The sequence below is a fragment of the Rousettus aegyptiacus genome, unplaced genomic scaffold (genome assembly GCF_014176215.1).
Source record: "Rousettus aegyptiacus isolate mRouAeg1 unplaced genomic scaffold, mRouAeg1.p scaffold_m13_p_19, whole genome shotgun sequence".
In the NCBI taxonomy this organism is placed as follows: Eukaryota; Metazoa; Chordata; class Mammalia; order Chiroptera; family Pteropodidae; genus Rousettus; species Rousettus aegyptiacus.
In genome coordinates, this window is record NW_023416294.1 from 3,829,708 (window position 1) to 3,855,952 (window position 26,245).

Genomic DNA, 26,245 nt, shown 5'->3' on the forward strand with positions numbered 1-26,245 from the left:
GTAGTCATATTGGGGAACATTTATGTGAAGTTATGTATGGAGAGACGCTGAGGTTGTTCTGGGCGTCCCTGTCCTGGCCGTACCTGTTCTGGGCTCACCTGTTCTGGGCGTATCTGTCCTGGATGTACCTGTTCTTGGCTCACCCATCCTGGGCTCACCTGTCCTGGGCTCCCCTGCCAGAAGGGAACCGAGGTTGTACATACAGGCTGTTCTCCCCTTTACCCTCTGGCTTGTCTGCTCGTATCAACCTTGCCTGAAACCCAGAGGCAAGAGTGATTCCTTGTGGGTTTTGGGGCAGAAAATGAAATCTGACAGGGGCCTGCCAAAAAAAAATCCTCCTGTACAAACTTCTGATACGTAGAGCAATCTTTTATCAGTCTGTCACTGCAGAAGGACAAAAAATAAAAAATAAAAACGTGCCTCAAGTAGAACCAATTCACCTGTGTTTTTCTTCATTCTTTGTAAACGTTTATTCTTTCATGTCCATTTTGAATCAACATCTCAAATTCTGCAGTCTTTGCTGGGAGCCGTGTTGAAACAAAAGGTGACTTTAGAAGAATATGTATTTCTAAATTCATGTCCTATTCGTAAGTTGCCATTGTTCATGGTCACTACTTATCGACATCTAATTCGTTTGCTAAAATTACATGTTAATTTTATGTTTTTTGTAAATAGTATCTCATTTTCAATATCATTTCCTAGTCCTGGTATAAAAGAACATCTTAATTTTTAGTGCATCGATTATATAGTCAGCAGTCTTTTTGGATCATCGATTATTTCTAGTAGCTCATCTTTGAAATTGCATGGCTTCCACATGAATGATCACATTATCTACAAATAATGACCATTTTCTCCTTCCCTTTGAATATCTATACTTCTCATTACCTTTATCCCTGTGATACATTGGGCCAAGTTATCCAGTGCTGCACTGCCCTGAATTAGTGCAAACTGACAGCCCTATTTATGATTTTCTAGGAGAAGAGACTAACACTCTTTATAAATATTATGTTAGGCTGAGGTTCTTAGCAAATGGCACGTAATAAATTACTTTTAACTTCCAGTTTACTACTAAGTTTTAAAATTGTTATAAATCGTAAATAGGCGTTGAATATTGTCAGAGAATTTTGGCATCTGTACAGCTTGTCACGTGATTTTCCTCTTTATTTTTTTTCTGCTCACCTGGTTTAGTAAGAATCAATTCTCTTCGAATGCGCATTTTAGAAACAACCCGTTTCGACTATTATGTGATGAAATTGCCAACACTCTATTCGGTTTGGCTTGCTAAAATTTCATTTAGGACGTCTCATCTATCTTCACAAGTGAATTTGATTTACAATTTCGATTTGAATTTGAATTTGATTTGATTTCTAAATTTGGTGTTCTGATCTTGCACAGCCCTCATTTGCTTTTGCTATCCAAGTTAAACCTAGTCTTCCAAAAATATTTTGGCTGCTTCCTTTCATTTTGTATTTTTAAACAAAATGTCAATTAGAAAGATTACCGGAAATTGCCTGAAAATTATCTTGGCTGGTGAGTTTTATGTTGGAGGTTTTTTTTGTTTTTTGTTTTTTACTCTTTCATATTATAGATAGTCTTTAGTTAATTTATTTAAGTCTATTTGTGTTCAATTATTATTTCCTTAAATGTTTAAATTTAGGAATTTTGATATCAGTGCTTATATCACTAAATGTTTATATTTTTATTTTATTTGGGACTATTTAAAGTGATATCTCTCATTTCTCATCTGTTTTCGTCATTTCTCGATTTTGTTTGCTCTGTCTTGCCAGAAGCTTATTTATATTATTAAGCTTTTTAATAAATTAGCTTTCATTTTGGTAATTAGCTGGACTGATTTATCGTTTCCTGTTTCACAGATTTCTGCCCTTACATCTAATTTTCTGATTTACTTGGATTTATTCTGTTTTTATTACTCTGGCTTTTTGATTTGCCTACATGGTTCATTTATTTCCAATCTTTCTTGTTATCTTGTAAATGCATTTGAAGTTTTAATTATCCCTGTAAGTACTTCTTTAGACTAGCCAGATTTTCACACATAACACCAAAATTATTATTGGATTCCAAGTATTTTCTGTTTTTTTCCTTAGACCTTTTTTCCTTTTAGTTTAGATCTATCTATCTACCTATCTATCATCTATCATCTATTGATATATTTAAAATAAATATATTATATATATATACACATATATACACACTTACACAAATATATGTACACAAACACATATGTGCACATATATATGCGTATATATGCATAGTGATCTAAAATTTTTATGGCATGTTTTTGCCTATGGATTCCTAATTTTATTGAATTATGGTCAAAGAATATATTGCTATATCATGTTGTTTCTTTAAAGCGCCATTGATGCATGCCACATTTTGTAAACATTCTGCTTGTACTTGAAAGCACACACACACATATGTACACATGCATGTTTACTAATACATGCACGTGAGTGTGCATTTGGAGGGCACAGATTGCCATGGATATCTATCGGATCACACCTATGGATCACCCACATATTCTGTGTGTTGACTACCTTTATTCCTTTTGTCTACAATGTCTGTCAGTTCCAAGAAAATGATATTTAAATCTCTTTCATATTTTTCTTACAGTTTTTTGTCTTAAACCTTTAATAAGTATTCGTTTATATACTTTGTAACATAAATATAATATTTAAACATACTTTATATTTATTACGTTATGTTAAATGTGTTACATATTACATATTAATAATATACAATGTGTTAATATTTTACATATTATGTAATATGTGACAAATATATAAAATATTAATATAAAAATAACATAGATGTTTAATACTATATGACATATATACTTTGTGTACATATATATGTTATTTGCTATTTACATACTTTCAGGCTTTGCACTAGGAACTTACATAAATGTGTCAGATATACCTTTTTAAGCTTTGGTTCATCTATTAGTATCTAATGTCCAGTTTTGACATTTACAACTTTTTGTCTGACATTAAATTGCATCCCAGATATTTTTCCTGTCACATCTTTTTATTTCGTATTTTTACTTCTTTACCTGCAAGCTTGCACAGCCTTCTGTTTTAATTTATCTCCTGTCGACGGCGTGTTAATAAAGCTCTTTGTGATCCTGTTTCGTCAGTTTATCCTACGTACATTTTTACAAATACTGTCATTAGAGAGCTCACTTATTCCATTTTATTTTCCTTTTTCTGTTAACCGCGTTTGCTGTGTTTTTCTTTATTTTCCTCACTTTCCCCAGCTTTCATTGTATAACTATTTTTATTGCTAACTTCATTGTTACACCATTCTCCTGGGTTCTTCTTATGTGTCAAATAAATCAAATTTTCCTCTGCGTGGTTGAAAGTTACATTCTGCAATTATGTGTTCATGGAAGACCCACATCTGTTCTTATTATTAATCCCTATCAAATATTTCAGTATCGATGAAAGAAAAAGAATAAAAGACTTAGGGATTGTCCTGGATTGAGGAAGACCAAGTGTACATGACAGCTAAATGCGCATGTGACCGTGGATGGGATTGGAATCCACATTTTTGCCAGAACAAGCGATGACTTTGGCTCACGCTTACCTGTTTTTACCTTCTTTTTTCCGCATCCACTTGCACAAGGCAGGATTCTAAGGAAGTTTCATTTCTGGATTATCTTTGGATTTCCGTTTAGATCTCTGCTTTTTGTTTTGTTTTGTTTTTTGTTTCTTTGAGACTACCGATATTTCACGCCAGCCATTATTGTATTGCGTGGTGTTGGATTCATTTCTCTCTTTGTGGAAATACATCTTTCCAAGAGGTTTTCAAAGAGGGTTTAATGTGGTAAGTTTTGTGGGACTTCTCGTACCCGAAAATCACCCTTAGTTTCCTTTTCATTTCAAAGATAGTTTCGCTGGGTATAAAATTGCAGGCTTGCTTCCTCTCCCATTAACTTGAAAGTAATATGCCACTAGTACCCTGCCTTGCTTGCTCTGTCCTGCGTTTGCGTGGAAAACCCCGTAATTTTAGTCTGACTCGCCTTCCTTAGTCCATCGTCTGATTATTTTATCTGCAAGATTTAAACATTTTGTGTGTATTTCATGATCTTAAAAAAAAAATCATGACAGTCGGTCCAGAGGTGGTGTTTTTGGTTTGCTTGTTGTTTAAGAGAAGCCTTTCCTTAATTTGTGAGTGTTTTCCATCCTGCGACCTGTTCCTGACTCCTTGGAAACGCGTATCTGTCATTTCTAACACAATTCTTCTCCACCCTTAATTGTTCTCCTGTCTCTTTGTGAGTCTCTCCACAGATGAAGCGTGACCCGTGTGTTTATGTTTTCCGTATTTTTGCCTTTCTAGGGGATTATTTTTTCCGTTTTGTTCTCCTAGACGCCTTTTTGGAAAAACGACTCTATCTTCGGGTCCACATGGGCTGACTTTTTTTTTTTCATTGCCGTCCATTCCATGAGCACTTGTGTTCGATAATTTTATTCTTCCTCTGCCATGTCTCTGTTGACCTTGTGCATAGTGGTCTCTCTGCCTGTGATCCGTCTCAGTCCATTGGGGGATGTTTAATACACTTATATATGTTTTTGATTGAATCATTCATCTTCCTAATAAATAGATTATTCCATCTCGTTTTAGGTTTGTGCTCCTGACTGGAGCACAAAATCTTTCCTGTTTAGGTTATCACTTATTTCCTTGGGGTCAGCACACATCTTGGTAGGTAATTCATGTTCACAGGCTTATCAAAAGCCCACTTTCCGCTTGTGGGGCATGGGGTGAGGGGGGAAGCCAGAGTGTTTGGAACATCCTGACATGTTTTTTATTGCCAGAAAGTTCCCACTCCAGTGTGTCCACACATTGAGGTCCTAGGACCTACATGACTTCACCAAGGAACACACCGGTTTCCAGCTCACCGAGAGTCTCTCAGTTTCCATAGTGATTTCAGAAAAAGCTAAGTGGTTTGATCAAAGAGACAGAGAAAGGAATTTAGGCGGCTTGTTCAGAAAATGGAGAGGAAAATTCTGTGGCTGGAGTGTTTTCGAGGCACCGCTATGTCTGTAAATAGTGAGGACCCATTTCCAGATGTCATAAAGCAAAAAAAAAAAAAAAAAAAAATGGAATTACTTCTGGCTCGAAGAATATTTGCTCACAACACCTTGCTGCATCTCCGTCTGTCATGGTTAACTCGTGGGTCAACGAACCCGCAGGCGTCTGGGGCTTTTCGGCGGCCGCCGGTTTTCGTGGTGTGCAAGGCTGACATGTCTGTCTGATTTCAGGCTGTGAGTTTTCTCATCGGGCTCCTGTTGGTTTCCAGATAACGTCCACCGAGTGACAGAATGACAATCTCCGAGACTCGCTTCGCACTTGGGAGGCTCTATTTACCGAGACCTAATAACACGGAGGATTCGCGTCGTACAATAATCTCGACAGGAAGCATTTCGAATCTTCCGGAGTAGTCCGCGTTCAAATCCAGGCTTTGATATATAGGGAGATCTATCCTACCTGAAAGCCTTAGTGTAAAAGGTTTTTTTAAAAATTTCAATTAGATTTTTTTCACAGGCCTTCTTCACCCTGGAGCAGGCTTTTCCCTCTAATGTAAAGATTATGGGCAAAGCTCTGTAAATCATTTTAAAACACAGTTATGCTTCCTGAGACACAGGTAACAAAGGATATAGGACCCGGAATCGTCGGCTGAGGGTTTTCTTGCAGGTGTTATTTTCCGAAGGTCTCGGGCTTGTATTAAACAGAATCCAAAGACTGTGCATTTTTCATTCTTACTCCTGCTTTGTGTTATGTTATCTTTCTTCTTTCTGGCTGTTCTACTTTCATAAAAGTGCTTACTTCTCCTTCCATCGCGTGGTCTAGGCTACAAAATCTGATTAATAAGCTTACGAGAGTCCCGCTCGAAGCAGAAAAAAAGGGACCAGCGTGCTTGTCTGCTCAGGGACGGTGACGGAGCCAAGTCGTGAAGACGGTCGCTTGGCTCTTTTAAGCTCTGGCGTCGGACAGCAGGTTTCTGACCTTATGGAAACCTCAAAATGGGTAAAGTGGGGGAAATAGTAGCACCTCCATCCCAAGACTCTTCTGCTTCTGGAAGACATTCCGGGACCCCCCGTGGAGGGTTGAAACCCTATATATAGTCTTTGTTTTTTTTTTTCCCCCTATACATACATAGCTATGATAAAGCTTAACTTACAAATTAGGCACAGTAAGGGATTAACTGAGCTAGAGCAGTTATAAGTATAGACCGCGATGTCATGCGGCCCTGGAACAGTTAGTTGGCTCGTGATTGTTGGCCGGTCCTCTCGTCCACCGTGCACACACATTCTTCCTGGTTTGCCTTCTTCCGAGAAACCACCGAGAGATGAAGACCCACTTTAGAAAATGGTTTGGTTTTTACAGACAGGGTATCAAGGGCAATGATTAGGGACGTGGTGACAGGTGCTTATTTCCTATAGGGACTGTTTTCCTGGATTTAATATTTGAGAGAAGCTGCCGGGTAGCAGGTCCTCAGCAAGGCTGGGCGGGGGCTGGGTGGGGGGGCGGTTGGTAGGGAGACATCTGCTTCCTGAGAGGAGAGAAACCGAGAGAGCTGGAGAGAGCGTTTACTGCCCCCCACACCCCCCGGAACAATAGCTCACAGGTAACTTGTCCACCACAGTCGCCCCGACGGCAAACCATGACACCTCGATTCCAGTAGTCGTGTGTGTTGAGAAAAAGATCCTGCGATTTAATGTTTAGTTTATTTGACTCTGATTACTACATATCAAAGCAGAAGGGGTAAATAAACAAAATGTAAACATCAGTTGTTTATACTATCAGATGTTGGCAGCGCGTGCGTGTGTGTGTGTGTGTGTGTGTGCGTGTGTGTGTGTGTGTGTGTAAGAGAGAGAGAAAGCACCTTGTACAGGGAGGGACTCTGTAGACATTAGCTCCTGGCCTTTGACTCATTCGCAGCACAGAGTCCACCTGTCCAGGGAAACGAGATGTGCAGCTCGACGGTCAGCCATACCTCATCACGACCCAGGTAGAACATGTCTCTCAGAACAGTACAGCTCTCGTCTCAGATTGCGAACAAGTCGAGCGTTGGACCTTGTCTCAGCCAATTCCGGAAGTAAATAATCTACTCGATACGTAAATAAAGGCAGGCCATAGCTTGCTAAGACCGGCCTGCCCTACATGCTTCTTGCCAAAATCCAGTTGGTCCCAGACGTACTAGGTCTGTGATTGTGGAATACAGTTGAAGAAATCTTGAGAACAGGGAACTAGAGAAAAACTTTGACTCATTGGTTCAACAGAAATCCACAGCCACTCAAGATATGGGTGGCTTCTTCACGTCCATCTGTTGGTCACGTCATAGATATTTCAGAAGCAAGCGTGGCCCAACCCGAATTAGCCACATCCAGTCAGGCCAGGCTGCTCCAAATGACGCTGATGGAACTCGATGCTATACGGCCATTTGATAGTTTAAGGATTTGGGATTTATTGCAGAATTGTAAACTCTTACAGGTTTTTTTTTTCCTATAAAGCCACTAAGTTTAAAACCTTGAACTACCAATTTCCTTTATGAAACTGTTTTCTTCTACGTTGAAAATTTTTAAATAAATTATTAGAGGTTAAAATGTAAAGAACCATATATGTTATATATGCAGAAATTGAAATACAAGTGTTAAATATATATTTTAAAAATTTTGAGCGAATAAAATGTAAGAGCTATGCTCCAGGGGAAATATTGTCTACAGTAGTTTTGACAGTCGACTTTCCATCTTAGTTGTCGATCTAGGAAAGAGTTGTGAGGGTCACGTAGAGGTCGCATATGCTCGATGTCAGAATTCCTTCGCACGAAGCTCCGCTATGCCTCCAACACGGTGACCGAACCCCCCCGTTTGGGTGGCGGTGCTCAGTTTCCTCAGCTGGTATGTGCCGTGCTGTGTTCCAGGGTCCGGCGTGACTCAGCGTAGCCGTCACATCTCTGTAGATGACTCTGCACGGTGACGGCCGCCTCTCCTCACGTCGACTTTTCCGACCAGGGCAGTGTGGGGGCGGCCGGCCGGATGTTTTGTGGGAAGCGTCTGAGTCTGGGGTTGTGCGCTGCTTTGCTCGTGGCCAGGCTGGGGTGATGGTTTTGCAGGGGACGGTCACGTGGGGTTCAGGGGCCTCCTGCCCACGCCCGGGCAAGGGGCCGAGTGCGCTTTCGTCAACGTGACTTACCGCCGATGATGCTGACCCTGGTCACCGGGCTGAGACGCTGGTCGTCAGGTTCTCCGCGCTGTCCTCTTTGGAAAGAAGTCACTGTGTGCATCAGAGATTTATCCTTGTCATGCCATGACGGCAGAGCACAAACAAATAATTGGAAGTTCTCCTTCACGAGCCGTTGGTCGGTTCTGTGCACTTCTGTATGTTTTCCTGTGTTTCACGGCCATCAGTAGGGAGGGACTCGTGGAGATTTATTTCATACGTTGGGTTCTGATCCGATATTATGTTATATATTCACAACAGGTTTGGCAAGGAATACGGAACCGATCATTTTTCATTTTCTGCCATTAAAAATGCAGTGATCGTATCTAGGACGCGGAGCCGCAAAGTTGGCGCGTCCCACTTTGGGACGCGAGCGTTTCGTGATCTCTCGACGTGTGAGGAAGCAGGTCGAGTTCGCGTTCATTCGAGACTGCGGCTCGCCTCACGAAAACTGCTCTCCCGGAAGCCGAGGGCTGTGCTCTCGTTCTGAAATGTCCCCAAATAGTTACAAGAGTCTCTCCTCTAACAGCTCCGTTTGGCTTTCTAAAAAAAAAAATCCCAGGGCGTGTGTTGTACACGACGACTCTTAAGACCTCGTGGAATAATGCATCCCGGTCAGGGCGCCTGGAGTCGCGTGAAGCCATTTCAAACATTTCACTTCCCCTGAAATAAAACAGAATCAGGCGAGCGGTGATGATATTTTACACATCTCCAAGCAGCGCAGGGCCGGGCATAGCCCATAGCTTGTGTCATAGTGTTCCAGGACCCCCCCGCCCCCCGCCCCGGCTTGGGGTTTTCCTGATGAGCTCTGCCCTGGGTGGGGGGAGCTGTTTCCCCTGCAGGTTCGGCTTCCAGCCCCTTCTCGCCTTGGTTCCTCCCCCGGCACCGACGCAGGCATGAGCGACAGGAAGTGTCAGATCCGTGTGTCCTTAGTCGCTGCTTCCCATGGCCACTCTCGGCCCCTCCCACGTCCTCATGCTCGAGGTCACACCTGACAGGAGACTCTCAGACACCGACCCCCCGTGCCGGCCACGGCTCCCCAAAGCGCACGGACGCTCTTTTTCCTGGACGGGCTGTGCGAGCGCCTCAGCGGGCGAAGGCATCTCCCCGTCTCTCTCCCCAGGATTTTGGACCAGCCCTGCTGCTGGCGAGGCGGGTTTCATCCCTCACAGAACGAGGCCGTCTGCAGCTCCTGTGTTCCTTTAGCATGCTACACTCAGATATCCTTCTGGAATGAGGGGCGTCTCTTCCTAAGGCTGCGTATCGCGCAGCACCAGCCTCCCAGGGGGGCCTGCTGTGGACTCTGAGCCCCGTGTAGGAGTCTCACAGATGCCACAGGACCTGGCAGCTCTGCCCAGTGGGGTCGCAGCTTCCTTCCCGGGACGCCTCCTGTTTCTGTCTGGGGAGTCTCTTGCACACGATGGCAGGGAGGCCGCAGCAGGCGGGGAGAGCCAGAGGCAATGCCCTGGGGTGCCAGGGAGCTCCGGGCACCTGCTCTGTCTGCGCTGCATGCAGCCTTCCCCCTTCCTGCCCTGAGATGCCCCGCATCGCCTGTGAGCCAAGCCGACAGCGCCCCCCCCATCTCCAGGACTGGTGTTGGCTAGCAGAGACATTGCTGGAATTCCAGAGAGGCTTTGCATGCTTTCTCTGGCTGACCTTTCCCCTCCGCGCCCTGCTTGGCACAGGACAGCTGGGGGGAACTGGGGGGCTTCCTCCGCCCTGCGTCTGAGGGAGCGGATCCCTGCGGCTTTTCTCTTTTGTATCAGAAAAGTGTTTGCCTGCAGGACCCTCTGACCCTGCAGGAGACCCTGGAATTTGCACCCACTTACTTGTTTTTTTTTGTTTTTTCCTAAAATCCCTCCTTTGGGGCATTCTTGCTCTAATTCGACCTGGTGCCAAGGGATCTGGAGAAGGGTTGCAGTCGCAAAATACAGCAAAAGTTTCAAAAGGCAAAAATACACAGTGGAGTGAGCTGCGTGTCTGCACATCCTGCTTTCTGTTTCTTTGTTTCTTCGTTTGGTTTTATTGTTGCTTTTCACCCCAGCTGCTCAGGGAATACGCCCGGAATGCACGTGTGATTGACACTTCTCCGATGTTTGCAGATCTGCACAGTCCGGGTTTTATAATTAATGGGCCCAAAAGCTAGAGATCAGGAAATTCAGAAGAAGAACGAATCAGTGAAACAGTGGATACATTTTTTTTGGCTGTGGTTCGTTCGGATTGATCAGTCAATGCAGTAAAACCTGTCACCATTGCCTGTAATGAGGAACGTGGGGTCACGCCACGGTCACCCCCATCCCCTGTGCGGCTCCTGTTCTCCCATGGCCCTCACCCTTACGTACCCCATATTTCATGCGACTCAGTGGTTTGCTCCTTCCTTATATGCGATGTGATTTCACAAAGTTGATCATAACATTGGGTGTGATCCACAGGGGATTAGGGTTTTATGCTCAAAGAGAACAGACATAATCAATAAGGACCAGTTTTAAATGAGGTTAATCTCATGATGCTTAAAACGGTGTTATGCTCTGGAGCAGTTAGTAGCAACATCTGACCTGATCTTGGAGACAGCCCAGAGGGCTTCCCGGAAGAAGCATAATTTTGGCCCAAACCTGAGCGATGAGAAGGCAGGGATCGGCTAAGTAAGGAAAACCCACGCACTAAATCCTGGAGTCCGTTGCTTGTACTGTATGGAAAATCGATTTCTGTACCTAAACATTACATTCCCTCTGTTATTATTTCGCATGCATGCATTAATAGTCATTTTAGGAAAAAAAAAATGACTCACGATCTCACGCAACTACAACTTGAAAAGGAAACTTCAGTTCTGTTGGAAAGTAAATTTCAGTGAGAAGGCCGCAGCGGGGTGCGCCTGCCGGCTGGAGTCGCAGTGAGAGTTAGGGGTTCGATGCGGCTCCCGCGTTTGACATCAGATCCATTTTGATCCTCGGAGTTGGAGAATACGCTGGACAGCGTAGCTCGCAAAGTATTTGCTTCGCCCGATTCTCCTAAACGCAGAGGCATAAGGAAAACTTTCGCGCCAGTTCGTGGCGGATGACGTGCCCGGAGCAGGGGCGAGGGGACCGGAGTTGTGACATGGAGGGCAGCAGAAGCCACGGGGGGTTCGTTGGCCGCGAGCCCGCTGCTCGGTCCGTGGGCTGGGCTGGCTGAGGCCCCTCGTGTGGCGTATCTCAGGCCGCTTCCCCTCACCACGTACTCATCGGCTTCCGTCTCTTGCTAGTCCCCTGTGGCTCGTGTCCCCAAGCTTCGCGGAAAGTGGTAGGTAGCGTTTGACGCAGCAGAGAAGCCTCAGGGTGTGAAGCCACCGGCAGTTTGCAGGTGTGAGGTCAGATGGCAGCTCTGCGAGCTCCGTGGGAGCCCAGGCAGCCCCGGTCACCCCAGGAGCTGCCGCAATGAGCCAGGCATCCGGGGGGCACCCCAGTCTCCCGGATTCTCCTCATTTCCCTGTGCATGAGTCAGCAGGACCTTACCCACGTGAGTAAGGAAAGGATACAAAAATAAACCCACGTTTCAAAACGCGGGTTCCGCGAAGCACAGTGGCTTCAGGAGTTGTCCGGTTTTTCCAGGTGTCTGCAGATTTTAATTTTTTTCCTGGATCTCTGTGGCCCGAGATACCAGCCTTCTGCTTAGGAAAAAGCGATGCCCCGAGCCTCGAAAGGCGGCGTAGCTGCTGGTCACAGCGCCACGTTTCAGGAGACGTCAAGGTCTAAAGTACTTATGGCGTTCCGGAACCTTCCTCAAGCGCATCGAGAGAACCTTCTCTGAAGGATTCGTTCAGACGTGGCCACAAACAATAGCCACGCAAGCCCAGCCGTAGCTAACTCCTCCGTCTTCACACAGCTCTCGTTACGAACTTGTCTTCAAGACGGATGAAGTTTCTGCGTGAAGGTCAGCGATCTACGCCGAGGGGCCAGCCAGCTTCTGAGCGGCAGAGGCGAACGCCTGTCCTCTCGCCGTCCCCGGCCACCACCTCTCGAAGGCGTGCGGATTCAGCCCTGTCCCAGCTGAGGACGTGCGGGGCCAGCAGACAAGAAGACTCTTGTGAGGTCGTGGGACGGGTGCCCTGGGAGGACTCGGCGTGTGTCCCCGGGGAAAGCGTGGAAATGAGACATGGCGGAGTGTGAGCAGTGGTCGTCTGATCGCACGTAGGAGTTCCTGGACGTTGCTACAGTTAGTAACAGCTGGCAACGATAACATTAACATAACGACAGTAACGACCTCGGCTTCCCTTTTCTGAGCGCCTACCCTGCTCGGGGCACTTACAGCCCGTGAGGTTGGTGCTACGTGTGCTCTGCATGAATGAGCACTGTGTTCGGGGTCCCGAGTCCAGCGTGTGTTTCCCATCGGGCAGAGGAAGTCGAGGTCCAGCGTGGCTCCGACTGGGGTTCAGAGGCTCGGACGTGGATGAGGCAAAGCTGGGGTGCCAGGGTTCTCCATCACGACAGCCCCCTGCCTCCCAGGGTATCTCCAGCCTCATTAGAGGAGGTTCATCTTGCCTAATCAAATACTCATCGTCATCCTCGCTGGCAGGCGCAGACTTCCGGTGTCAAAGGGTTGGCCAGCGTCAGCGCCCACGACGACCGAAAACAGTTGTTCTAAGTACGATGCTCTCGAGTCCTCGTTTTGTTCTGTTTGACTGTCACATTTTTTTTGTTGTCGTTGTTCTTTTTAATGAAGAACATAAAACATTTGTCTCCGGAAGGAACGAGCAAACGGAAGTAGCAGCAGGGAAGGGACACATACAGTTATTGGATTAACAAATCCACGTCTGACACTGCTTAGCCAGAGCCCCTTATACGAAGGGAAAGAAAGAAGCCGTATGGACTATATGCACATGTATCAGTGTATACACACACACACACACACACACACACACATACACACACACACATACACACACACGCATATGTAAGATTGTCTGTATTTCCACGCATACATATATATTGCACCTGTAGACACAGATGCACACGTAGGTGTATCATCCGTCTCTATCATATCTATCATCTACCTAATATTCTAACTCTATTTTTATATCGATTGATCTATCATTCATCTATAACTGTATCATATCTTTCTGTCTACCTAGCTCTGATATCTATTATCTACCTTTCTATCGATTGATCATCTATGATCTCTATTTGCCTTTTAATAAATTGACCTATCTTTCTATTATCTATCATCTATCAACTATCTATCTATGTATATCTACCTATCTATCCACCTACCTACCTATCTACCTACCTATCTACCTATTGATCTATCAATTTCTCTATCATCATTGCCATCATTACCTATCTGTCCATCCATCACCTATCATCTGTCTGTCTATCCATCTGTCATCTGTCTACCTACCTATTGATCTATCAATCTATCTCTTTCTTTCTTTCTATCTATCTATCATCATCATCATCATCTTCATCTTCATCAGCTATCCATCCGTCCGTCCATCCATCCATCCATCCATCCATCCTTCCATCCATCCATCCATCCATCCATCCATCCTCTATATCTGTCTGTCTGTCTGTCTGTCTATCTATATCTGTATCTGTCCAATATTGGATTTTAAAGTAGTATTACATTTCTGACGGGCGGCATGGTGGGCCCCCCGACAAGCACGCGAACCGTACAGTCTCAAAGTTTCGTCTCCCTCTTTTTTAATTCAGTAGCTTGTTCGTATTCCTTTCAGCTGCCCTCCGTGGGTGACACCCTTCGCCTGCCTCTGGGGGCTCCTCCTGCAGATGGAGCAGGGAAGGAGGAGGATGAGGACCCTGATCTTAGCTGAGACGTGCGGTTCCTAGCACACGTGCACCTCCTCCCTGCCACTCCTCCTCAAAACACAAACCCCAAGAGTGCGGAGCTTTGCTTTCTTCAGTACGATGCTTGCGGGGCCCAGGATATACGAATTGCCTAATACATATTTCGGGAGTGCTTTAATGAAGAAACGAATCACGGCATCGTCATCGCCGTCACGGCTTACGTCTGCCCACCTGCCCGTGCTCACCTGTCGAGAGCGATGGCAGACGGCTCCTCCTGTAAGATGCCTTTGCCAGCTGCTCTGGGTAGAGAGAAATCTCCCTCCGCTGAACTCCCAGGGCACTTTATCTCCGTCCGTAGGTTTTATTGTGCGTTCTAACACTCAGATCTACCAGATGATAACAGTTGACTGAGTGGAGACCACGGCTTTGCTTTTCATTAAACTGAAGTATGAGCTTGCCCTGTAGCTGTCACAGATGTCGGTTCTGTGCGGCCGCTAACGGTCGAGGTGGGGGAGGCTGACCGGACGAGGAAGACAAACCGGAGAGAGACCGATGATGTGGGGTGTTACCCCCAGCGAGTAGGCAGACGAGTCTGTTGTCCACACGCTGACCACATCACGCTGGCATCTGAAATTATCCAGCATCCTGTTCTGTGGTCGTGTTCAAATATTCGTTCATCCTGATTTATAGAATTCAATCCCGTTTCTCAAATATTTACAGAACGCCGGCTCTCTGCACAAGACATTCTGAGGTCACTAGTTCTCCGTGCTGTGATAATGACCAAATTTTCTTTATCTCATTCGACGTTGAAAGGCCAGTGCCTGGTGAGAGACAGATAGGAAGGAGGACACTCAGAGAATGTTTTTCCATTAGGGAGTGAGACAGTGTCAACTAGAGCCTAATAAGTAAGAACAAAATCATTGTCATCACAACAGAAAACAAGCCTTTGTCGGTCTTCCATATTCTTCTGAGCCGTTTTAGTCCTCAACGGTTGATAGAAATTGGTGAATAAGACGTGCTGATCTCCACGGGGCATCCCAGACTATCCTACCAGCTGGAACCATGTCTAAAATTAACTCGGTTACTGCTGGTTTATTCATTTAACTACCAAAATGTCATGAGCGCCTCTGTGTGCCGGAGACTCCGGGACTAGAACATTGAGCCTAGCAGACGTGGTTGCTGATCTCGGGTGGCTTAAACTCCCTCCAGGCCTGTCGTTTTTGACCAGGGGTGATTTTGCCCTCAGGGGAGATGTGGCAGCATCTGGAGACGGTTGGGGTCGTCGTCGTGGTCGGGGTTTACCCCTGGCGTCTGCTGAGCGGAGGTCAGCAATGCCGCGAACATCCTTCGGCGCCGCCGCAGTCTGCTCTTAATCCAACCCGGTGACAGACCTCGGGTGGTACACACGGAACTAAAAAGGGGTCCCTGCAGAGTTTCCGTTCGGTCATCAAACATTGGCTGGACCGGATTCGTGATGCCTACATGCATGTCATTTTCCTTCCGAGACCTCGTGCTCCTCGACTTCTCTGTTGGTTTACCCTCTTCCCCTATTTTAGATTGTTGAGTTTTTTCCTTTTTCTTTCATTTCTTCCCAAAGTAAGTCTGCAAACCACCGAACCTCGTCGCACACTGATTTGAAATGCCAGGTGCCGACTCTTAAACCTAGTTCTGATTTGAGGACACCTGTCATATTTTTTTTTAAAAGTCTGACTTTGAATCGATCTGAGCTGTATGCACGGGCTAAGCTACTGTGGGTGGGTGAATCTCTGAATTAATGAGTGATACGTGTTCTTTCTTTTACAGGTGAGAATACATGTGATAAGGGCATTGTCCTAGAATACATTAAGGTTACAGTACATATTTGTGGCAAGAGCTAAGAGTTACTGTATCTCTCCCTTCATAGCCTTTGAGTCCTTCTCATTTTCTTAAACCACGTTGTTGGATTTGGGATTCTGAAGATTTGCTCTGAGGTCACACGGGGGTGGGGGGTCCAGAATTTGAGCCATCTACAACCAGAGCAATACCTTTGAGGTGCTTTTGTTCAATTTGACTTGTTTTATTGCTTAAGTTTCGAAAGCATTTTCAAAAGAATAGCCCACAAAGACATAATCATGGACTATTAATTGCTTTCCTCTTAAGATCTGGAACAAGGCAAGGATGTCTACTCTGCCCACCGCTACCTAAAAATAATTTGGAGGTCTGCCCGGTGTAGTAAGATAAACAAAGAATTTACTATATTAAGTGTAAGCAAACGATCTGGAAAGAAAGCATTGTCTCTTCGTGCACGTGACATAATTGTTTATATAGAAACTCCTGCGGCATTTACAGACTACTAAAACACATCAAGGATTTTAGCCAGATCTCGGGAAATGAGATACACAAATACTTATTTCAGTGTTCAGGAAGCAACGGCTGGAAAATGAAATCGAAACTACACCATTAACGGTAGCAATCGAAGAGCGTAGACTCCGTAGGAAGAACTTAGCGGAAATGGTGTCGTACCACATAGACTCACAGAAACCTGTTTCATTCACAACAAGGAAATGAGTTTGGGGATCGTCGCTAGGATAATGGCTCCTCTCTACCTCATTTCCAAAGAACTGACGATTCAAGACTCTTGAGCCTTGCAGCTCGTTAACCGTAATTTAGCTTTCTGTTTATCTGTAACATCTTTAATGTTTTCTTCACAACGCTTGTCACCGTCAGTCCAGAAATGCGGCCCATTTTTTGTTAACTGTGCTCCTAATCGAAATGGTGTCCACTCAAAGGGACCGCAGTTCGGAGACGTGCATAGTCCTCTTTGGACGAGCACTATGTCTTAACTTTTATAATATCTGGAAATAATATAAAATTTGACAAACCAGTGTACTAATATTATTTCCGAAACTGTCTCTTCTACAATATTGATAGCCAAGTAACATTTAATATTTAATAATTCTTATTGAATCCCATCTTACAAAACTTGGGGTGGTTTTTGTAGCAAAATGACCAAAGTTAATATTCTCCTATTTGTAGGCAGGTTCTTCTTTTCTTTTCTTTCTTTTTTTTTTTTACAGTATTGAACAATTTGTACAGTTTCTCAGCTTTCTACCAGGTACATCACCCTTTCTATGGATTTTATTGACTATATTTTTGGGGGCATCTCTCTACACCTCGCTGGTCTTTACTCTCCATAATCCTATGGTTTTACTTTCTTTCTACATTTAGTCCAATCATTTCAAAAGAAGCGTTTTTAAGGGAAACGAAGCGGCAGTAATGAGAGAGGCAGAGGTGTAGGATGCAGCGGAGTTAAACGGCGTGCTCACGTACGCCCGTGGGGCTTGGAGGAGGCCCGTCCGTTGACTTCTTAGGTATTTTTTCCTTTTCTCTTTCTCCGTACAGCATGCGTAGAGGGCCGGCGTCTGCTCACGACCTCTGTTTGCCCTATGCTATAGCTTTAGCGTATTATAAACACCTTGGGGGGAAGTGGCAAGGAAGAGTATTTATAGATAACCTGATCATCTTTTCTCGAGGAAAAGTTCTACATCAGGGGTCTCCCGTGATTGTAATCAGTTTTTTTTTTCCTCAACCAGCTGAAATAATGTTTGCACATTTCATAATTATGCAGCTTCACAGGCTAAAAATACCAATGTCTTTGAATTCAGAATTTTATAAATCTATTTAGTTATATCATCTTTGTGTACGTTTTTACTAGGACTTTTCAATGGCCAAAGTGCCATTTAAATATGATGTTAGTATCGCTGTTTTCATATAAGAGGGATAGCCCTAACCTATCACTGACAGATGAGGTCACCATGGGTGACAGGTGACTGACCTGTCCAAGGTCTACCTAACGCACTGAGAACCCCAACACCGACATAGACGAAATATTTCCATGCCTGGCGACAGTGAACAGTCCTCGCGATGTAGTCACATAGCTAGTCAGGCGTAGATTTCAGTGATTTGTTTATTTAAACCTTGTTTTGGAATCCTCTCTGTGCTAGGGGCAGAAACAGTCAGTTCTAGCCAAAAAAAAATGTTCCTGAAATGTTTTCTTTTAGGGTTCTGTGCTAAGACGCTGCTCGCCCATGTCCACGAGGCTCTTGGAGAGGTAACGCCCTTCACCCGAAGTTCACCACACATGACGTGACGCTGTCCGCTCCTCCCCTAGTGACGGTGGACGAGTCTGGGGACACTTGACCATTCCTGCACAAAACTCTGCACCAAGCGCATTGGCAATTTGGCCATTGTGCTGAGAGACATTGTGCCATGACTTTTTTTTCTTTTAAGATGCGTAATCTAAAGGTTAAGTCTCAGGATAGTGTGTTAAAGGTTAATGTTTGATCGAGGGGCAGTTCCGAGTGCGTCTTCGATCATCACAGCGACTTCAGATGATAGTATCGTTTCCATTTTCTGTTGGCTTTGAGTCGGTAGGAGAGACTGGTTTTTACGTGAAGGAATGTGGCTGAATAAAGTCTTCATAAAAATTAAGGTAATGGACGGACAGAATCTTCTCAACATTAAATTTTCTTAGCATTTCCATAAAGCGGGTGCCTGACGTGACATCTGTTCATGAGTATTACCACACAGCGCTGGCCGGAGTAGCTAGCCGTGTGTTTTTTATGGATGTGATTTCGTACTACGTACTTTCAGGAGTTGTTTTCTGTTTGGAAAAAATTCCGCTAATTGTTTATTGGAGTTAGACACATCCAGTATTCCATGCGGCCACGAGGGTGAGGTTTCGGGGGGACGGCGGCTCGTCAGCGGGAACGCACCCCTGCCCCGGGGAAGCAGCTTCTTCCTGGCGCGGAGGAGATCGGCGGCGCTTGCCACGGGTCCCGCAGTTCAGCAGGTGCGTGGTCGCTAGGAGCTCGTTAGCTCCGCCTTGCGGGATGTGCCCGGCTGTCCTGTTGAAACGCCGGGCCGTCGGACCCGGGGCGCCCGGAGCCAGCCCGGGGGCTGTTGGCATTATCCTACCGATGTTTTTTTCCCCACATTCGGAGTTTGCCAACATTTACAGTGTGGACACTTGGGGCAGAGGGGCGTCCTGCGCATTCACAGGCTGGTTAGTATCACCCCGGCCCCTACCCATGTGGCTCCTGCCCACGGGACGTCAGTCAGTAGTGCATCTCCTCAGCTGTGACAGCCAGACATTTTCCAAGGTTAATATCCAAGGCCCACGGAGAGGGCAGTGTTTCTCCCCTGAGCTCCAATATCAGACTTCTGCATTCTGTCATTATGCCGAGCACACTTGGAGAGAACTTGTCTGAAGTACTGCACCGGTGCAGTTTCTACGAGTAATTGTTTATTGTTTTTGCAATTATATGGTAAAAGGTGAAAAATCTTTATGGGGACTTGAAAATGACAATTCATCTTTAAAAGCAGCAACAACGAAAACGTTTAGTGTGAATCAGCGAGTTTTGCAAAAAGAAAAAGCTGGTTCTTCTTTAAGATAAAATACTGCTTTCCTGATCCACACACTTAGCCTCCTTGCATCTCATCTTTGTAAAATGAGAAAAAAGCCCACAAGGTGTCGTGAGAATGGGTGAGACCAGGCTTACCTCACTTTGCAAAGGGAACCTGCGTGAGAGTATTCATTAAAACTGGAAGTATCGACTTTGGTAACTTCCGAATGATAACATGACTGTGTGTTTAGTATTTATTTGTTTATGACTAGGGTGGGGAAAAAAATGGATTGTGATTGAGAGAAGAGTCCTTTCTTCATTATTGGCTTTATTTTCTCGAGAGGGTTTTTCGTTATTTAAGAAATATAAAGTACGGTGAGATGCTCAAGTGTAGTGCTAGAATTTGTATGTGTGAAGGAATCATATGAAGCATCTACTTTAGGAAGAAGAGTTCAAGAAATCCAAATTATTCAGTGTGCACACATGTGTGTGTGTGTGTGTGTGTGTAATTCTTTTAACCAACTCTTCTGGAACTTTCATTAGATGCAGAGCAGATGGTCTCACTTTTGCACACATGTTCCCTAACTTCACTTCTCTTCTTAATTTCTACATCTCTGCCGTCGTATAAGCGTTTCTTAGCTCTGTTTCCTTAATTCTCTTTGGTACAATGTTAATCTCTCACTCATCCATCGAGTTACACTTACTACAACAATAAGAGTTTCCCCTCGTTCAGTTTCTGTGTGGTCCTTTTTAAGACCTTCTCTGACTTTCCCCAGGATTTCTTGTATCTGGCTCATCTTTTCAAACCCACTAAAACGTTTCTCACCCAGCTCTTTATACTTTGTGTACAGTTCTTTCAAAGCCTCGGTGCTCACGTACTTGGCGACCCCTGACCGTCAGCTCCTGTTTGTTTGATCTTAATCCGTGGGAACTTTCAGAACTATGTTGGCAATTCCTTTTAGCAGAAGCAGGGGGGTGAGATTTGAGCCCAACTACCGGTCCGGCTCCTCCTCCTGGCTGCCTCAGTGGACTGGCCAGCACCTGCCCGCGGCCACGCCCTGGTGCCCGTGCAGCTACAGACATGTTTCTTCAGGGAAATGCCTTTCCCCAGTTTCCTCATCGTTCGGCATACGTAGAGATGTTTTAGCTCACACTCTTGGGGTGGGGGGCACAGTGTGGGGGAGAGCGACCTTACATATTCCTCTTAACACGGTAAGCCTGGAAGTTCACTAGCTGTCTCTTATCAGGACGCACTTGTTCCGTCGAGGGAAGGTCTCTCGGAGTGTTGCTTTATCTGTTGATGACGTGAGTGGGTCCTTTTCTTTGAGAGGGTTTCACCGTATTGCAAAAGAAAGAAAGAGGGAAGGGTAGAGGGCAGGAAAGAAGGAAGGGAACGGGAATGAAAGGAAGGGAAAAGGGAATGAAGGAAGGGAGGGAGGAAGGAAGGAGAGAGAGAAGGAAGGAAGGAGAGAGAGAGAGAAGGAAGGAAGGAAGGAAGGAAGGAAGGAAGGAAGGAAGGAAGAAAGGAGAGAGAGAAGGAAGGAAGGAAGGAAGGAGAGAGGAAGGAAGGAAGGAAGGAAGGAAGGAAGGAAGGAAGGAAGGAAGGAAGGAAGGGAGGAAGGAAGGAAGGAGAGAGAGAAGGAAGGAAAGGAGGAAGGAGGGAGGGAGGAAGGAAGGGAGAGAGGGAGGGAGGAAGGAAGGAAGGAAGGAAGGAAGGAAGGAAGGAAGGAAGGAGAGAAGGAAGGAAAGGAGGAAGGAGGGAAGGAGGGAGGGAGGGACGGACGGACGGACGGGGGGAAGAATACAAGGGTCGAAGGAAGACGGGAAGGCAGGAAGGACGGGAGACTGAGGCGGGAGGGGAGAGACGGGAAGGGAGGGGTGAAGAAGACGGACGGACGGAAACGTCTTATTCATTCCGAAGCCAGTTCTCACCTGCGCTGCTCCTACGAGGTGATTTTTTTCCGTAGACAGTTGGATCGTCCCTTACTCCGCACTACGGGTCCGTGAGAGAACAGGTTCCGCGAAAAGGGATTTTGTAGCGTTACACAGTTGGCGGGAATACAGCCGCACGTCGTAACGAGGAATACTAAGAAAAATAGCATTAAAAACGGTGATGCCATGTTTGTGCGTGTGAATGAAGCTCACCCAGTAGTGACGCGGAATAGTCTCTACGTCCTAGGAGCAGACAGACATCGGACCGTGAGCAGAATCTCCTCTGATAGTCGTGAGAAAGGACGTGTAGAAACCGGATATTGTGCCTGGTTTGTGCTGGGGCCATTTTCTGGGGCGTAAGGCAGGAGACATAAAGGGGGGGCGACTCTCGTCACGGCCGTCCTCGGCTCGGTCCACCGATTTGCAAGCACGTCGTTCTTCACGCAGCGACCACAGGCTCCTCTTAATCACCCTCTTTCTGTGGGAGAGGAAGTCGCGGCGCTTACTGGTTGAGTGCCTTCCGAGCCGTGCGCCGTCACCAGCGGCCAAGCGAGGCCACCTCCGTGCTCCGCACGTCCGCAGCCAAGGCATCTGCCGCCCGCCGCGCTTGGCGCCCGGGCGTGCTCACGGCGCGCCTTTCCCAGCGTGCCGCGCCAGACGCTCTGGAAGATGCTCCGTGACGTGGCCTTGCTGCTTCGTGCGATGCTGGCGTGACTGGTTTCTTCTCCTCACCGCCTCGTTCTTCCTGGGCGTGGAAGGTCGCCAGCCTTTCTTTGCACCGACTTCCCCGACTTCTCTCTTCTTTAAGCTCCTGGACCGGACCCCTGGGCCAGAAAAAGCTGCCATGAATTGCTTGCTCCTTGTCGACAATTGACATCTGTGTGTGACTGTTGACATGCAAGTTCCGTTTACATAAGACTATCTCAATTTCTGCACCTTCCCATTCAACGATTACTTACTAAACACATACCGTATTCTCGGAACTAGTCTAGATACTTTGTGGAATTATTTTATGATAATACTTAAGGCTTGTACAGATATTGACAAGTTCCTCTTTTTACAGGTGGTATCACCAAGCAGAAAACTATTAATGGGCAATTAGGATGTCAGGGAGAAAGAATCTCTACTCATAGAGGGGAGATATTCGTTTGATTTTTGTTTAGTTCAATAAACATTAACATGTCCTCATTTTAACTACCAGCAGTTACCGTACACCACCTCCACAGCACTCGTCGTAATTTATTCTTATAATAAATCGGATTATCATTATGGAAAAATATATCTGCTGGTCGAAATTAAATTCTTGCCAAGTTATGAATTGATTCAAAGGAACTTACTTAAAATTACCCTAGATATTACGTTAGCATATTGAAATTTCCTCTTTATAGTGTAAGAGTTATTTTTTCAATTCGCTCATTTATTTCACAAATACCTGTTAACCATCTACGCTGCGTGAGACACTATGGTGCTAGACTTTGAGGCAAAAAAGGTCAGTAGCGTTAGTCAGTTAGGACCCTCGGCCATCTCTTAGAATTAAAAGATGGCGAATAGTATTTCCCTCATGGCATCTTATGGCTGGCAAATACTACTCAAATAATAATCATCTAAATATGACGCTTTAACAACAAGCCATGCATCTATAGTACATTATACAAACATATAATATGTAAATCTTACATGGTAATTTATAATAGGAATGATAAATAAATAGTTTAAAATGCAACATTCTGGGAAGGTGGCGTTAACGAATAGAAAATTATAAAACGTGGTAGAGAAGCGTGCAAGTTTTGGTCGCCTTCGCTTTATTTGTGTGCTGCTGTATGCCTGAGATGATGACAAAAATGACCAAAGGCTTTGGAAGTATAACGTCAGACATTAGCTGGAGACAAAGCGGGGTTTTGCTGAGCTGGACGGGAGCCGCGATCTGCGAGGTTCAGGGCCAGACAGCGATGCCCCTGCACCGCTGACGCCTGGGCCGTGGCCGTGGCGTGGCCGCGGGTTACGTGGCAGCCGCCGTTGGAGCAGAAGCGTTGTCGCCCGGCGAGCATTTCCGCACGGCACACACCCTGACGTTTTATTCTCGGGGGAAATGCGTGACTGCCTCTCCGCCTGTGTGAGCAGAGCATTTCCATCGCCCCCGAAGGGTGGCTCAGGCACTTCTCTGTCCTTCGGAGCCGTGACTGAGCCTCAGGGGACAACGAGGTCATCACGACATGATGCGTGGCCGTCTCCAGGTGCCGCGCACGGGGCTCAGCAGGGGCTTTGGTGGCGGCGCCGAGGGCGGCGGTGCCTCTGGCTGTCACACGGGCGGTCCCGCCCGCCCCGTCCCCCGAGTTCATGGCCGAACCATGACACCGATGAGCACCCCCTTTCGTGAAGGCACTAGCAGCATTGCAGATTCGGAATTTTTGTTTCTTGGGCTCATGGGTGATCGTCGCTGAGTCTTACAACAAGCGCTTTTGTGTTGTGGGTTCCAACGCGCTTGTGTTTGGCAAGGCGATATCTCCTCAGTGTATTTCTCATGGAAAAAAAAAACATAATTTAAGACTATAACTAGGTTTGTTACTATGAAGCATTGAAAGAGACCTCACGGCACAAAAATCCTGTCAGGTACGAAACAGATAACTTGTTTCTCTACAGCAAGTGAGGATGAGCCTGAAGACTTTTGTATCTCTGGGCTTCTTGGTGCTGAAACAATTGTTGCAGTGATCAGAGTTGGTGCATCCCAGGGACATTTAGCAAGAAATCAAAATCTCGGTGCCTCCATCAAAAGTCTGAACACGTTGAGAAAATCAGGAATATCTAAGAAACCACTTTTTGAAAAAACCATTACCCAGATGTGTCTTCCAAAAAATATGTATATATTAAGGATTTTTTAATGACATGTTTTCCTTAATTTCACATGAAAACTCTCATTTCAGATCTCATGTCCATGATATTTTATTTTTACCATATTTAAAAAACAATGGCCAATTACTTTAATACCAGTACACATAACCAGAAATTTATTGTCCTAAAAAAAAAAAAGCAGTTCAAATAATTGACAGGTACTCCTTAATACCTCATTATGCTTCATTAATTCTTAAATATCACCAATTTTTAAAATAAAATTTTTTAATGTAACTGTACCCAAATTTCAGTGACTGTACAGAGTCATTTTCTTCTCCGGATGCTGTAAATTCTACCCCCTTAAATCCGTGACGAGCTGTGTGCATTAATTTAAAATAATGATCTACGTGAATTTGGCGTGTTTTTTTTTTTATGTTCTCGGCGAATGTGTTCAGACTCAGTAACCATTATCGTTACTTTGGTCCAAAAGGGAAATACAAAACCATAGACACTGCTCCGGCCTCCCCCCTTTAGCCACCTGATCTTGGAACGGGACTGTGTTCTTCACATGGCGATGAGGACTCTCCGGGGGGCACCAACCCCACCAGGAGTTAGTTTCCTCTTTGTCCCGATGGACTCGGTGGCTCTCGCGACGTGGCCCCGTTCCTGAATTAGAGCTGAGGAAAAGGATGCGGTCTGCCCAGCACCCTGTGCCCTGGGTGGACGACGGCGCCCTTCCCGATGGCTCGTTTCCGGCACCTCGACACTTATCCTAGGCTCCGGCCGCGGACCATGACAAATGGCTTCTGCCGGGCCTGCGGGGAGAAAATGAAGAGGTTTGCATTTTCTCGTGGCATTTCCTGCTATTGTTAAAAAGGTCAGATGAGCAATTTAAAACGTTCCGGGCGCGGAGCATGACAAATGTCGCGGAGAAAATGAAGCCGCCTTCCCTGGCATTTGGGGCCGAGTCGCTCGCTCGCGCGTGCGCCTGGGGGGCCGTTTCCACGTTTCGTCCCCCGCGGGCCGGCGGACTCGCGCTGCCGCCGAGAGCAGGACAGCGCAGTCGGGGAGACGTGCCAGCCGCGCGTGTGCGGGGCACGGCAGACCGAGGGGCGCAGCGGGAGCTTCGGGGGCACCGAGGAGACGCGTCCCCGCGTGGCCCGCGGTTCCGTGACGGGCGCCCAGAAGGCGCGCAGTCGAGGACGTCCGGTGCCCGCCTCGCCCCCAGCCGTGCCCAGGCAGGTTCCCACTGGCGGGAAGAGGAGTCCGTTCCGCTTTAGTTCATTCTGCTTTCGCGTAGCTTCGCGGCACAGCTCAATGCCGTTGTCTGGGGCGTCGTCGCACGGCGCCCGTGGGCGGGCGGGCGGCTGCAGCGCCGTGACGGAAAGTGGGCCGGCCGTCTGGGCGGCACGTTCAGCAGGACCCACGCCTCTGCACAGCGGCCCTTCCCGGGCACGCGCCCGAGGTACCCAGGGACACAGACTCTGCTCTTTGTGGACTCGCGCCGCTGCGACCGCGAGGCGGAGCTGGGGGGCCTCGCTCCACAGACGCGTGCCCCTCGCGGGACGTGCGGGGCCCGGGCGGCGGCGGACCCCGTGACCGGCCACTGCCGCCTTCCTCGTCCGCAGACGGCGTCCGATCGGTGTGTCCTCGCCTGGTGGGAGGGACGAGGGGGCTCCCAGGCGCTGACCCCGCTCCTGAGGGCTCCACCCTCACGACCCCGTGGATTCCCAAAGACTCACCCCCCGTCGCCATTACATCGGGAGGCGGCATTTAACCTACGACTTTGGAGGGGACACAGGCATGCGCCTCGGTACTGAAATGTCCGTCATCACGAGGATGGAGCGAATGGCTCGTTATAGACACTTATCGAACATTTTTATTATTATTATTATTTAAAAAGGAAGGAACGAAGCAAAGTGGAAGGGTACACACAGTCCCGTACGCCCCGTAAGCAGACGCGTGCGTGTCCTCGCCGAGACGCACACACGCGGATGTGCGTCTGTGTGCAGCACACGTGCGTGCGGGCACACGCGTGCATTTAACGTGTTCTGCGCACGTGCACACATGTACACACACGTG

General features: G+C 46.6%; 1 protein-coding gene across 10 annotated transcripts in view; it reads left to right on the forward strand.

Annotated features, from left to right (window-relative positions):
• Positions 1 to 26,245, forward strand: part of NLGN4X (neuroligin 4 X-linked) — a 218,825-nt gene that overhangs the window by 65,651 nt on the left and 126,929 nt on the right. The gene's annotated exons all lie outside the window — the stretch shown is intronic.